Here is a 15,546-nt window from a genome sequence, read left to right as displayed (position 1 = left end):
GTGTATGTTGTTTTCCATGTACACATAAGCGACATGTGGAATGATTCAAGACATGTATTTGGAAGGATTTAATGTATGTTGCAATTGTGTTTTGGGGATTTTGTCTACATTAATTTTCCTCCAAAGTTGTTTGTGTTACGACCCATTCTAAATGTTTTTGTTACGATCAATGAGTATTTGATGCTTACTTTTGCCCTGCAAGTTATAGAGGGCGGTGTTGTGCCTGATGTGGACTTGAGCGAGACAAGGTTCTGTTATCACCAGAATTTGACCGAGTCAGAGGTGGGCCACGATTGAGAAAGACTTGAAGATATACATGGAAGGGAAAAACAAGAATTGGCCTTATACACGAAATTGGGCTGAATTGCTCATTGTATCTGTAATATAGTAGATCGTATCTTTAGATTAAAAGTTAGAGTTTTACTCGTGCACGGTTAGGTGCACGTCCGAATTAGAAAGTCCATTTGGACTATAAATATGTATCTAGGGTTTATGGAATAAACAACAACACAACGTTCACCCCAAAACAAACCAATCTCGGCGCACCGCCAACTCCTTCGTCTCGAGGGTTTCAATCAGGTAAGCGACATGCTGCCTAGATCGCATCTTGCGATCTAGGCAGCACAAGCCCCACGTTGTTCATGCGTTGCGCGTACTGAAGCGTCTTTGATGGCGCGCAACGTAGTTATCATAGATGTGTTAGGGTTAGCATAGCTCTTCGTATAAACATGCTTACGTAGTGCAACCCTTGCATGTCTAGCCGCCCTCACGCCTATCTCAGGCGTGGGGGCGGCACCCTGCTTGTTCATCATCTAGTAGATCTGATCCGTTACGATTGCTCCTTGTTATGCAAGGATTAGTTTAATATCTGCAATAGTTAGGCCTTACAAAGGGGGGGAGGATCCAGTGGCACGTAGGGTGGCGTTCGCAAGTCCTAAACAGGATGTTCCGCGGATCAACATCATTGTTGGTTCTTTGGCCTTGTTTAGGATCGGCTTATGAGCACCGTGCGTGGCCGCGAGGCCCAACCTGGAGTAGGATGATCCGATTATGCGGTGAAAACCCTAAATCGTCGTAGATCTCATTAGCTTTATCTTGATCAAGCAGGATCACCAAGTATTCGTGCACCCCGTACGGATCATGGGTGGATCGGCTCTTTGAGCCGATTCACAGGATAACCTGAGAGCCGATCGAGGCTCGTATTTAATGTTTACGTGTATGCCATGCCGGAACATAAGCGAGGCATCCCCATCACCCTCCTGACCAGGTATAGGTCAGGTGGCACGCCCTGCACTTCGCATCGCCGCGTGTGACCAGAAGAGCATTGCGGGCCGTCGCTCGGAGGGGTCTCAGCCAGCCGCAGCTCTAGGCTCTTCCCGGCTCTACCGTGTTGACAGCCGCTGCCCGCCGGTGGGTTTTGGCGATCAACACATTCTCGGCACGCCGGTGGGACAATCGTCTACATCAACCACATCGCCATCTACATCTGAGATGGCGACGGACGGCACGCCGAGTCACCTACGAGGAGCTGCGCTGAGCTCAAGAAGAAACATGACGAGATCAAGGCCACCCTCGAAGCCGACCTCATCGGCTCTTTTCGGAGAACCCGTACCCATGGCATCGGATGGAAGGGGTTCTCACCACAAGGTGCACTCGATGGGATAGATCTCTCGCCCCGTCGGAGGAACGCACCAGGGCCTGCGGCGGAGATCAACTACTTGGTGGCTCACTCGCTACACCGCCACTGCGAAAACTTGGTCAACGTGTTGGAGCGTCTCGCTCTGCGCGCGTGATCCAGGAGATCATGAGCCACCGGTACTCGCCGTCGGGACCAGCTCTCGGGACACACCAAGGAGAGTTGCCACTCCGGTCCGTCCACCGCTGCCATATGCGTTGGCAGCACCACGAAGTGCCGGCTACACCGGCATTCGTCGTCTACAAGATCGGTGGTGACCCTAGTGACTACCAGTTCGGGGCTGAGGCGCCTCAGGAGATCCCTCCAGGATACGCGTGCACGTATGTGTCGAGATTATGGCAACCGGGCACTCTCAAACCAGGCCACAACGTCGGGGACTCCGGCGCAGACAGGGGAGGGACGTCGGCGACGTAGCTTGAGAAGCGACGTGGCTAACTAAGTACGCCACCCCGACGAAACTCAGAGCCCAGCTCCTGCGGTTGGCTCGAGCTGGAAAAGCAAACATGGCTGGCTAAGTACGCCACCCCGGCGAATCTTCAGAGTGCATCTCCTACAGCCAGCACGGCGGATCAGATCAGTACCATACTGAGAGACCAGTTCGGCATTATGCCGAAAAGGAGGGCAATCGGCTATTCTAAGCCGTACCCCGATGAGTACGAGATGATCCCGCTGCCACCTAAATCTCGGCTCCCTGACGTCTCCAAATTCAGTGGATCAGATGGCTCCGGCTCCATCGAGCACATCGGCCGATATTTGGCGCAACTAGGACCGGCTTCAGTGTCGGATCAGCTACGTGTGAGGCTCTTTTCACAGTCCCTCACAGGATCGGCTTTTGGATGGTATACCTCTTTGCCAGCAAACTCCATCCAGTCTTGGAAGCAATTGGAAGAACAGTTCCATTTGCAATATCATTCAGAAGCTTCCGAATCTAGCATTGCCGATCTAGCACAGTTACGTCAGAAGCGCGGAGAAACGGTGACAGAGTACATCCAGCGCTTCAGGAATCTTAGGAACCGATGTTATTCGGTTCGTATAACTGAAAAGGAAGCAGTCGAGTTGGCAGTAGCTGGCCTTGCAACACAGCTCAAGGACATGGCCTCCCAAGGGGATTATCCCTCGGCGGCGCACATGGTTCAGAAACTATCGGCATATGAACAGCGCCACCCAGACCTGTACCAAGACAAGTTCAAGCGTGCGATAGTCATGGTCAATACGAGAGGAAGGTGAAGTGCTGCGGAGACCAAGAAGTAGCAGTGGCTGAATGGACTCGGGGAGGAACCCCTGTGTCCTGCAAATGGGTAAAGCCACCAGGGCCGCCCAGGGGATTTGATTTTGACGTGACCAAGACTGAACAAATCTTCGACCTCCTGCTCAAGGAGAAACAGTTGACGATTCCTGAAGGTCTCAAGTTCCCCACGGCGCAAGAGCTAAACGGAAAGCCGTCTCGCAAATTCCACAACTCGCTTTCACATGCCACCAACGACCGCAGGTGTGGCGTCGGCACATCCAAGCGGCGATAGAGAAGGGGCGTTTAATTTTCAACCAAGACGCCATGAAGGTAGACACCCAGCCCTTCCCCGCCGTTAACATGGTAGAAGTCATCTACCCCGAGGGCTGCCACCAGGTCCCACGTGCTCAAAGCATCAACATGGTAGGACACGGGAACCACTGCGGCAAAGATGGAGATGAGGGCAGCTGCTCTCATAGCAAGGATACAGAGGAGGCCGCTCCACGCGATCGGCTCCATCATGATGGCAAGCACTACGTTACAGAGGGAGAAGTGAAGAACATAAGATATCAACGACCTCTCTCTGATCACCTCCTCAACAAATATGTGAGACAAGATGACCAACGCCGACGGTCCAACTATGATGATGAAGGAGATCGTCGGCTAGAGAAGCCGAGAAGACATCGTCGGCAGGATCGCTATGAGGAGGAGCACGAGCGCCGTGCCACGGACACATCAAGGGAGCAAGATGACAACGCGGACACCGGACTGCCCTTTCTTCGTACATCGCTGGGATTCAGGAATGAGCCGATTGCCCACAATCGGCAATTGCCCAGAATGCAACGAGAAGAAGAAGGAGGCAGCCAACGTGTCTGTGTTTGAGCGCTTAGGGCCTCTCCCACCACCAAGCAAACGTGCTGAGTCACTTCGTTGGGCAGATCTTGAGGATTCCGAAGACGAAGGACTAGAAGAAGAAGAAGACAGGTGCCACCGTCCGAGGTGGTGCCCTGACGGACTCAGCCGTTCACAAAAGCGCAGGGTTCAACGTTTGCGCGGCCTGGAGGAAGCCGAAAGGTTATACCTGCATACGCTAAGGAAGGCACGGCCTGATCCGGCTGCGAAGGTTCAGCGAGCCCTGGATGAAGAGGGTCGTCCACGGAAAATGGAGTGGCGCCCCAAACAAAGGAGAGCCGATGATGAAACATCGGCTGGAACGAACATGGTGTTCATCCTCCCTTCAGAGTTCAGTGCCCCAGGGTTAGATGAGACATCCGTGGCACAACTTGACTGCGGCCCACGGCCGGTTATCTTTGAGAAGCCACGAGATAAGAGCTACAGGCATCTGAAGGCCCTATACTTACGAGGGTATATCGATGGGAGGCCTGTGAATAAGATGCTGGTGGACACCGGAGCGGCAGTTAACATCATGCCGTACTCTATGCTACGTCGGCTAGGACGCTCTAGCTCGGATCTAATCAAGACCAACGTAACATTGAGCGATTTCAACGGCCAAGCGTCTGAGGCACAAGGAGTTCTGAACGTGGATCTGACCGTAGGAAGGAAAACTATCCCTACAACGTTCTTCATCGTCGATAGCACGAGCAGTTATGCTGTGCTGCTGGGAAGAGATTGGATCCACGCCAACTGTTGTATTCCCTCCACGATGCACCAATGCATAATACAGTGGGATGGAGATGAGGTAGAGGTCGTCCAAGCTGACGACTCAGCCGAAGTTTCAACGGCTGACATGAACGCATGGGAAGCAAAGAGGCCAAGAACCCCTCTCGTGCATCAATTTGGACGATTGCGAGCGTATTGATGTGACAAAGGGAAGGGTTAAGCTGGTTTTATCCACTGGCACGACCATGTAGTCGAAGCAAAGCGACGTGCAACTTGGCGAGGCTGATCCTTGAGATCGCCACCAAAGGCATGAAGGGACATTACGGAACCTTCGATCGGCGCTCCAATCATTATTGAGGCCGATCACAGCAATCGGCCAAAATTATACTCACCACATGTTACGCTTGTGTTCACCTTTGACCCTATCAAGAGCCGACGTGCGAATTGTGAGCCGATATCTGCCATTCTTTAACGTATTCGGCTCGGGGGCACCTAAATACGGAACAGATGCGAGGGTACGTGAACAAGATGCGTGGGTACATGTGTGCAATGAATGCGGGGGCTGATAGGAGAAAATCGGCCGGTAAAAAAAAATTTTACAGCCGATGCAAGGGCATCGACTTTAGAATTGAGAGGCAGCCGATGCGCAGCCATCGACTTTAGTGGATTTATGCAATTTTTATCGAGCCTCCACCAGATCCAGGCTAACGGTGGTACCTTCTGTTGCCTCGAGTGAGTAAAACAATGGAAACTTCTTCAGCTACTTCAAGCCGATCCGGGTTCCTGAACCTCTTTGTCAAGGATTTCCAATCTTTGGGGCTAGTTCAGTTGAAATGGAAGATTATCGGCTGTTGGAGGAAGAAAGAGGATCGGCTGTGGCGCATTCTCTACGACATTCTCGCCCGAGTAAGGCTCGGGGGCGCAGGCTCGAGTAAGACTCGGGGGCAACAGGCCTAGTGGGTACTCTGTTTAAAGAGCCGATGGGGATGCCAGCGGCTGATTTTTCAGTGCAGCCGCCTTCACAGATCATGAGTATTAAAAAGGACTACTGCTTTAGGTTGGAAGAATTCCAAGGTTTTCCTGAAGATTAACGCATTATCCGCCAGAATTAGGAAAAATCATCAGTTGAAGAAGGAAGGGACGAATTTCGAAGGACCGATGCGTTGTTATCGGTTTATTACGCATCGGCAAAGGGGGCGAATCGGCAAGGTCAGTAGAAGGAGGAATCGGCTAAATTAAACTCAAAGGAAATCGGCAAGATCGAATTGGGGAAAGTTCTTCATTGATTAGATTTCTTACATAAAGAGCTGATTGCTCTCAAAAGGAAGTACTAGGGGATACATTGCCCCATCTACTACTACGGCCCTATTCTAGAGGTCCTATCTATGGGCCATCACTTTGCTCTCGTCGTCGCCGTCGTCGCCGCTTATCGGCGCTGCTCCCGGCGGGCTCATCGTCGCTCCAATGGCCGCCGACCGGGCCCTCGTTGTCTTCATCTTCTTCGTCGGCGTCGTCCTCGTCGCCGTCGGTCGCTAAGATTGCCCGGCCAAGGGCGAGAACCGCTGGCCGGCGGCTCGTCGGAGGAGCTCTCGTCGTCGTCCTCTTCCTCCTCTTCCTGCTCCTCCTCCTCCTCGGAAGAGGTGAAGTCGCAGGAGAAGCTGTCATCGCTCTCCTCCTCCGTTTCCCCAACGGCGAGGAAGCGGAGGTCGCTCTCCCCGTCGGTCAGGGACTTGTCGTCCTCGGACCAGATGGAGAAGTCGTGGCTAGACTCTTCCCCGGCCGCAATGGCGCGGTGGGTGTTGGCCGCGTGGTCCTCCGCCGGGTTGTACTCCGGCGTCGGCTCGCGGGACGTGGAGGACTGGCTGGCAAGATCCGATGGGGCAGAGGAGGAGGAAGACATGGTGGCGCAGGAGGGCTCTTGGAGTGCTAATGCGAAGGGGATGCGAGAGGAGAACTGTTCGTGGCGGTTAAATAAAAGGGGATATAGTGGAAATTCAATGCCACAGCAGTTTCCGAGGAAGTGGTGCCACGCGGAGAAGTTGAGAAGGCAAGGCATCATGATACTGCAACGGCTCTGCCACGACATGACCCGACGAAGGAAAACAGAGTGATTTTGGAATTACCAATTCCAAAACCAGGGGGGCATGTGTTATCACCAGAATTTGACCGAGTCAGAGGTGGGCCACGATTGAGAAAGACTTGAAGATATACATGGAAGGGAAAAACAAGAATTGGCCTTATACACGAAATTGGGCTGAATTGCTCATTGTATCTGTAATATAGTAGATCGTATCTTTAGATTAAAAGTTAGAGTTTTACTCGTGCACGGTTAGGTGCACGTCCGAATTAGAAAGTCCATTTGGACTATAAATATGTATCTAGGGTTTATGGAATAAACAACAACACAACGTTCACCCCAAAACAAACCAATCTCGGCGCACCGCCAACTCCTTCGTCTCGAGGGTTTCAATCAGGTAAGCGACATGCTGCCTAGATCGCATCTTGCGATCTAGGCAGCACAAGCCCCACGTTGTTCATGCGTTGCGCGTACTGAAGCGTCTTTGATGGCGCGCAACGTAGTTATCATAGATGTGTTAGGGTTAGCATAGCTCTTCGTATAAACATGCTTACGTAGTGCAACCCTTGCATGTCTAGCCGCCCTCACGCCTATCTCAGGCGTGGGGGCGGCACCCTGCTTGTTCATCATCTAGTAGATCTGATCCGTTACGATTGCTCCTTGTTATGCAAGGATTAGTTTAATATCTGCAATAGTTAGGCCTTACAAAGGGGGGGAGGATCCAGTGGCACGTAGGGTGGCGTTCGCAAGTCCTAAACAGGATGTTCCGCGGATCAACATCATTGTTGGTTCTTTGGCCTTGTTTAGGATCGGCTTATGAGCACCGTGCGTGGCCGCGAGGCCCAACCTGGAGTAGGATGATCCGATTATGCGGTGAAAACCCTAAATCGTCGTAGATCTCATTAGCTTTATCTTGATCAAGCAGGATCACCAAGTATTCGTGCACCCCGTACGGATCATGGGTGGATCGGCTCTTTGAGCCGATTCACAGGATAACCTGAGAGCCGATCGAGGCTCGTATTTAATGTTTACGTGTATGCCATGCAGGAACATAAGCGAGGCATCCCCATCACCTTCCTGACCAGGTATAGGTCAGGTGGCACGCCCTTGCACTTCGCATCGCCGCGTGTGACCAGAAGAGCATTGCGGGCCGTCGCTCGGAGGGGTCTCAGCCAGCCGCAGCTCTAGGCTCTTCCCGGCTCTACCGTGTTGACAGGCCGCTGCCCGCCGGTGGGTTTTGGCGATCAACAGGTTCTAGTGAAATGGTGGTGACATGAGGGGCTACACATCTCCAATGTGTGGTCGTAGCGCAAAGTGGCAATCGTTAGGGTGGTCGGCCTACAGGCCTACATGGGGGCCTTCCTTCTTTCGAGACCATGCTTGTTGGCGGTGAGGCCGGCGGTGGTTTTATCTTCTCTATAGTGGTCATTTAAGCTGCCAGCTTCCATCCCGACCCATTGTTTCTAGTCGGAGTTTTAATTTAAATTTAGACTACATTGAACTAAAGCTCCGACACTAATTATGGATTGGAGAGAGCATTTTAAAATGGTTGAGATATCAGTAGCTTCTCTCGGCACGTGACTACCCTCTCTCATCCTTCATCTCTTGAGTGCCCCGCCCGTAGCCCAGCCACCCCACTGTTCTTCCTCGCTCCTCTTCAAAGACTGCTCTTCTACTCCTCATATACTCCCCCTTTGGGCAACCGCTTGTCGCTCCTCCTTTCTCCCCTCTCCCGCGACTTGCTACCTCCATTGTGTGCTTCGAACGCTATTGCTCCAACCAAATCCCCTGCTCCTTCCTCATCAGATGCTTCTCCTACGGCTCCTGGGATGAAGGATGATGCGTGATGTCTACGGGAGCTTCTATTCTTGTAGACAGTGTTGGGCCTCCAAGAGCAGAGGTTTGTAGAACAGCAGCAAGTTTCCCTTAAGTGGATCACCCAAGGTTTATCGATCTCAGGGAGGAAGAGGTCAAAGATATCCCTCTCATGCAACCCTGCAACCACAAAGCAAGAAGTCTCTTGTGTCCCCAACACACCTAATAGGTGCACTAGTTCGGCGAAGAGATAGTGAAATACAGGTGGTATGAATAAGTATGAGTAGTAGTAACGGTGCCAGAAAAGTGCTTGCTGGCGTGTAGTTGATGGTGGTAATATTGCAGACAGTAGAAACGCAGTAAAACAGTAAACAAGCAGCGATAGCAGTATTTAGGAACAAGGCCTAGGGATCATACTTTCACTAGTGGACACTCTCAACTTTGATCACATAACAGAATAAATAGATAGATGCTAGACTCTACACTCTCTTGTTGGATGATGAACACCACTAACTGTGTAGGATTACACGAACCCTCAATGCCGGAGTTAACAAGCTCCACAATATTCAATGTTCATATTTAAATAACCTTAGCGTGCATGACAGATCAACATAACCAAACCAAGTACTAACATAGCATGCACACTGTCACCTTCACGCTACGAAAGGAGGCATAGATCACATCAATACTATCATAGCAATAGTTAACTTCATAATCTACAAGAGATCACAATCATAATCTACGCCAAGTACTAACACGATGCACACACTGTCACCATTACACCGTGCAGGAGGAATAAACTACTTTAATAACATCACTAGAGTAGCACACAGATAAATTGTGATACAAAACACATTGCAATCATAAAGAGATATAAATAAGCACTTCACTATGCCATTCATAACAGTGAATAAGTATTCTGTGAAATATAGCCTAAGAGACCCACACGGTGCACACACTGTCACCTTTACACACGTGGGACAAGGAGTCTCCGGAGATCACATAAGTAAAATCCACTTGACTAGCATAATGACATCTAGATTACAAGCATCATCATATGAATCTCAATCAGGTAAGGAAGCTCATGAGATTATTGTATTGAAGTACATAGGAGAGAGATGAACCACATAACTACCGGTACAGCCCCGACCCTCGATGGAGAACTACTCCCTCCTCATGGGAGACAGCAACGTTGATGAAGATGGCGGTGGTGTCGATGGAGAAGCCTTCCTGGGGCACTTCCCTGTCCCGGCGGCGTGCCGGAACAGAGACTCCTGTCCCCCAGATCTTGGCTTCGCGATGGCGGCGGCTCTGGAAGGTTTCTCGTACCGTGGCTTTTTCGCCTCGAGGTTTTAGGTCGAGGGGCTTCTTATAGGCGAAGAGGCGGCGTCAGAGGGTCGAAGAGGCGGTGAGATGGTAAGGCGGCGCGGCCAGGGCCTGGGCCACGCCGGCCTACCTCCTGGGCCCACCAGGGCTCTCCTCTGGTGACTCTCGGGTGTTCTGGAAGCTTCGTGGAAAAATAGGATGCTGGGCGTTGATTTCGTCCGATTCCGAGAATATTTCCTTACTAGGATTTCTGAAACCAAAAACAGCAGAAAACAGGAACTGGCCCTTCGGCATCTCGTTAATAGGTTAGTTCCAGAAAACGCATAAAAACGACATAAAGTATGCATAAAACATGTAGATATCATCAATAATGTGGCATGGAACATAAGAAATTATCGATACGTCGGAGACGTATCAGCATCCCCAAGCTTAGTTTCTGCTCGTCCCGAGCAGGTAAACGATAACAAAGATAATTTCTGGAGTGACATGCCATCATAATCTTGATCATACTATTGTAAGCATATGTAATGAATGCAGCGATCCAAACAATGTAAATGACATGAGTAAACAAATGAATCATATAGCAAAGACTTTTCATGAATAGTACTTCAAGACAAGCATCAATAAGTCTTGCATAAGAATTAACTCATGAAGCAATAATTCAAAGTAAAGGTATTGAAGCAACACAAAGGAAGATGAAGTTTCAGCGGTTGCTTTCAACTTATAACATGTATATCTCATGGATATTGTCAATGCAAAGCAATATAACAAGTGCAATATGCAAGTATGTAGGAATCAATGCACAGTTCATACAAGTGTTTGCTTCTTGAGGTGGAGAGAAATAGGTGAACTGACTCAACATAAAAAGTAAAAGAATGGCCCTTCGCAGAGGGAAGCATCGATTGCTATATTTGTGCTAGAGCTTTGGTTTTGAAAACAAGAAACAATTTTGTCAACGGTAGTAATAAAGCATATGTATCATGTAAATTATATCCTACAAGTTGCAAGCCTCATGCATAGTATACTAATAGTGCCCGCACCTTGTCCTAATTAGCTCGGAATACCTGGATTAGCATCGCAATGCACATGTTTTAACCAAGTGTCACAAAGGGGTACTTCTATGCCGCCTGTACAAAGGTCTAAGGAGAAAGCTCGCATCGGATTTCTCGCTATTGATTATTCTCAACTTAGACATCCATACCGGGACAACATAGACAACAGATAATGGACTCCTCTTTAATGCTTAAGCATTCAACAACAATTAATTTTCTCATATGAGATTGAGGATATTTGTCGAAAACTGAAACTTCCACCATGGATCATGGCTTTAGTTAGCGGCCCAATGTTCTTCTCTAACATTATGCATGCTCTAACCATTCTAGCGGTAAATCTCCCTTACTTCAGACAAGACGAACATGCATAGCAACTCACATGATATTCAACAAAGAGTAGTTGATGGCGTCCCCATGAACATGGTTATCGCACAACAAGCAACTTAATAAGAGATAAAGTGCATAAGTACATATTCAATACCACAATAGTTTTTAGGCTATTTGTCCCATGAGCTATATATTGCAAAGGTAGAGGATAGAAATTTTAAAGGTAGCACTCAAGCAATTTACTTTGGAATGGCGGAGAAATACCATGTAGTAGGTAGGTATGGTGGACACAAATAGCATAGTGGTTGGCTCAAGAATTTGGATGCATGAGAAGTATTCCCTCTCGATACAAGGTTTAGGCTAGCAAGGTTTATTTGAAACAAACACAAGGATGAACCGGTGCAGCAAAACTCACATAAAAGACATATTGTAAACATTATAAGACTCTACACCGTCTTCCTTGTTGTTCAAACTCAATACTAGAAATAATCTAGACTTTAGAGAGACCAAATATGCAAACCAAATTTTAGCATGCTCTATGTATTTCTTCATTAATGGGTGCAAAGTATATGATGCAAGAGCTTAAACATGAGCACAACAATTGCCAAATATCACATTATCCAAGACATTTTAGCAATTACTACATGTATCATTTTCCGTTTCCAACCATATAACAATTTAACGAAGAAGAAACTTCGCCATGAATATTAAAAGCTAAGAACACATGTGTTCATATGAACCAGCGGAGCGTGTCTCTCTCCCACACAAGCATTTATTCAAACAAAAACAAAAACAAAAACATACAGACGCTCCAAGTAAAGTACATAAGATGTGACCGAATAAAAATATAGTTTCAAGAGAAGGAACCTGATAATTTGTCGATGAAGAAGGGGATGCCTTGGGCATCCCCAAGCTTAGACGCTTGAGTCTTCTTGGAATATGCAGGGATGAACCACCGGGGCATCCCCAAGCTTAGAGCTTTCACTCTCCTTGATCATAGTATATCATCCTCCTCTCTTGACCCTTGAAAACTTCCTCCACACCAAACTCAAAACAACTCATTAGAGAGTTAGTGCACAATCAAAATATACATGTTCAGAGGTGATATAATCATTCTTAACACTTCTGGACATTGCACAAAGCTACTGAAAGTCAATGGAATCGAAATATCCATCGAACATATCAAAACAGGCAATGCGAAATAAAAGGCAGAATCTGTCAAAACAGAACAGTTCGTAAAGACGAATTTTATTGAGGCACCAGACTTGCTCAAATGAAAATGTCCAAATTGAATGAAAGTTGCGTACATATCTGTGGATCACTCACATAAATTGGCATAATTTTCTGAGTTACCTACAGAGAATTTTTCCCAGATTCATGACAGCAAAGAAATCTATTTCTGTGCAGTAATCCAAATCTAGTATCAACCTTGCTATCAACGACTTTACTCAGCACAACAATGCAACAAAACTAAGATAAGGAGAGGTTGCTACAGTAGTAACAACTTCCAAGACTCAAATATAAAACAAAATTACTGTAGCAAAATAAACACATGGGTTATCTCCCAAGAAGTTCTTTCTTTATAGCCATTAAGATGGGCTCAGCAGTTTTAATGATGCACTCGCAAGAAATAGTATTTGAAGCAAAAGAGAGCATCAAGAGGCAAGTTCAAAACAAATTTAAGTCTAACATGCTTCCTATGCATAGGAATCTTGTAAATAAACAAGTTCATGAAGAGCAAAGTAACAAGCATAGGAAGATAAAACAAGTATAGCTTCAAAAATTTCAGCACATAGAGAGGTGTTTTAGTAACATGAAAATTTCTACCACCATATTTTCCTCTCTCATAATAATATCCAGTAGCATCATGAGCAAACTCAACAATATAACTATCACATAAAGCATTCTTATCATGAGTCTCATGCATAAAATTATTACTCTCCACATAAGCATAATCAATTTTATTAGCAATAGTGGGAGAGAATTCAACAAAGTAGCTATCATTATTATTCTCATCATCAAATACAGGAGGCATATTGTAATCATAATCAAATTTATCCTCCATAACAGGCGGTACTAAAAGACTACTATCATTATAATCATCATAAATAGGAGGTAAAGTATCATCAAAGTAAATTTCCTCCTCAATGCCCGGGGGACTAAAAAGATCATGTTCATCAAAACCAGCTTCCCCATGCTTAGAATTTTCCATAGCATTAGCAACAATAGTGTTCAAAGCATTCATATTAATAACATTCCCATTAGCATGCATATAAAGTTCCATGGGTTTTTTAATTCTCTCTTCAAACACATCATGTCCTAATTCAAGATAAACTTCATAAAGATCTCTCATATTTTTGTTGTTTTCCATTATGCCTAACTAGTGTAAACAAGAAACAAAAAGATGCAATTGCAGGATCTAAAGGAAATAGCTTCGAGCACAAACACAATGGCGCCAGAAAAGTATCATTACAGGAACCGGAGTATGAGTGCCTTTTACCTTTCCTCACCCGCAACGGCGCCAGAAAAGTGCTTGATGTCTTGGTGATCTTATATTCTTGTTGACATTGTTGTGCCTCCAAGATCAGAGGTTTGTAGAACAGCAGCAAGTTTCCCTTAAGTGGATCACCCAAGGTTTATCGATCTCAGGGAGGAAGAGGTCAAAGATATCCCTCTCATGCAACCCTGCAACCACAAAGCAAGAAGTCTCTTGTGTCCCCAACACACCTAATAGGTGCACTAGTTCGGCGAAGAGATAGTGAAATACAGGTGGTATGAATAAGTATGAGCAGTAGTAACGGTGCCAGAAAAGTGCTTGCTGGCGTGTAGTTGATGGTGGTAATATTGCAGACAGTAGAAACGCGAAAAACAAGAAACAAGCAGCGATAGCAGTATTTAGGAACAAGGCCTAGGGATCATACTTTCACTAGTGGACACTCTCAACTTTGATCACATAACAGAATAAATAGATAGATGCTAGACTCTACACTCTCTTGTTGGATGATGAACACCACTAACTGTGTAGGATTACACGAACCCTCAATGCCGGAGTTAACAAGCTCCACAATATTCGATGTTCATATTTAAATAACCTTAGAGTGCATGACAGATCAACATAACCAAACCAAGTACTAACATAGCATGCACACTGTCACCTTCACGCTACGAAAGGAGGCATAGATCACATCAATACTATCATAGCAATAGTTAACTTCATAATCTACAAGAGATCACAATCATAATCTACGCCAAGTACTAACACGATGCACACACTATCACCATTACACCGTGCAGGAGGAATAAACTACTTTAATAACATCACTAGAGTAGCACACAGATAAATTGTGATACAAAACACATTGCAATCATAAAGAGATATAAATAAGCACTTCACTATGCCATTCATAACAGTGAATAAGTATTCTGTGAAATATAGCCTAAGAGACCCACACGGTGCACACACTGTCACCTTTACACACGTGGGACAAGGAGTCTCCGGAGATCACATAAGTAAAATCCACTTGACTAGCATAATGACATCTAGATTACAAGCATCATCATATGAATCTCAATCATGTAAGGCAGCTCATGAGATTATTGTATTAAAGTACATAGGAGAGAGATGAACCACATAACTACCGGTACAGCCCCGAGCCTCGATGGAGAACTACTCCCTCCTCATGGGAGACAGTAGCGTTGATGAAGATGGCGGTGGTGTCGATGGAGAAGCCTTCCGGGGGCACTTCCCCGTCCCGGCGGCGTGCCGGAACAGAGACTCATGTCCCCCAGATTTTGGCTTCGCGATGGCGGCGGCTCTGGAAGGTTTCTCGTACCGTGGCTTTTTCGTCTCGAGGTTTTAGGTCGAGGGGCTTCTTATAGGCGAAGAGGCGGCGTCAGAGGGTCGAAGAGGCGGTGAGATGGTAAGGCGGCGCGGCCAGGGCCTGGGCCGCTCCGGCCTACCTCCTGGGCCCACCAGGGCTCTCCTCTGGCGACTCTCGGGTGTTCTGGAAGCTTCGTGGAAAAATAGGATGCTGGGCGTTGATTTCGTCCGATTCCGAGAATATTTCCTTACTAGGATTTCTGAAACCAAAAACAGCAGAAAACAGGAACTGGCCCTTCAGCATCTCGTCAATAGGTTAGTTCCAGAAAACGCATAAAAACGACATAAAGTATGCATAAAACATGTAGATATCATCAATAATGTGGCATGGAACATAAGAAATTATCGATACGTCGGAGACGTATCAATGCGCTCACCATGGATGGCATGAAAGATCTCGCCTTCCAGCTCGCCATGGAAGCCATGAACTGTGAGCTCCCTAGGCACGTACGGCTTGAGAAGGCGACATGCTGGAGTGTTTGGTCCAGGGTTCTGATATGTCTACAATGGGCCTCCAACATGGTG

This window comes from Lolium perenne, chromosome 7 (genome assembly GCF_019359855.2).
Source record: "Lolium perenne isolate Kyuss_39 chromosome 7, Kyuss_2.0, whole genome shotgun sequence".
NCBI lineage: Eukaryota > Viridiplantae > Streptophyta > Magnoliopsida > Poales > Poaceae > Lolium > Lolium perenne.
The sequence above is the reverse complement of the archived record's forward strand: the minus strand, read 5'-3'. Positions refer to the sequence as shown.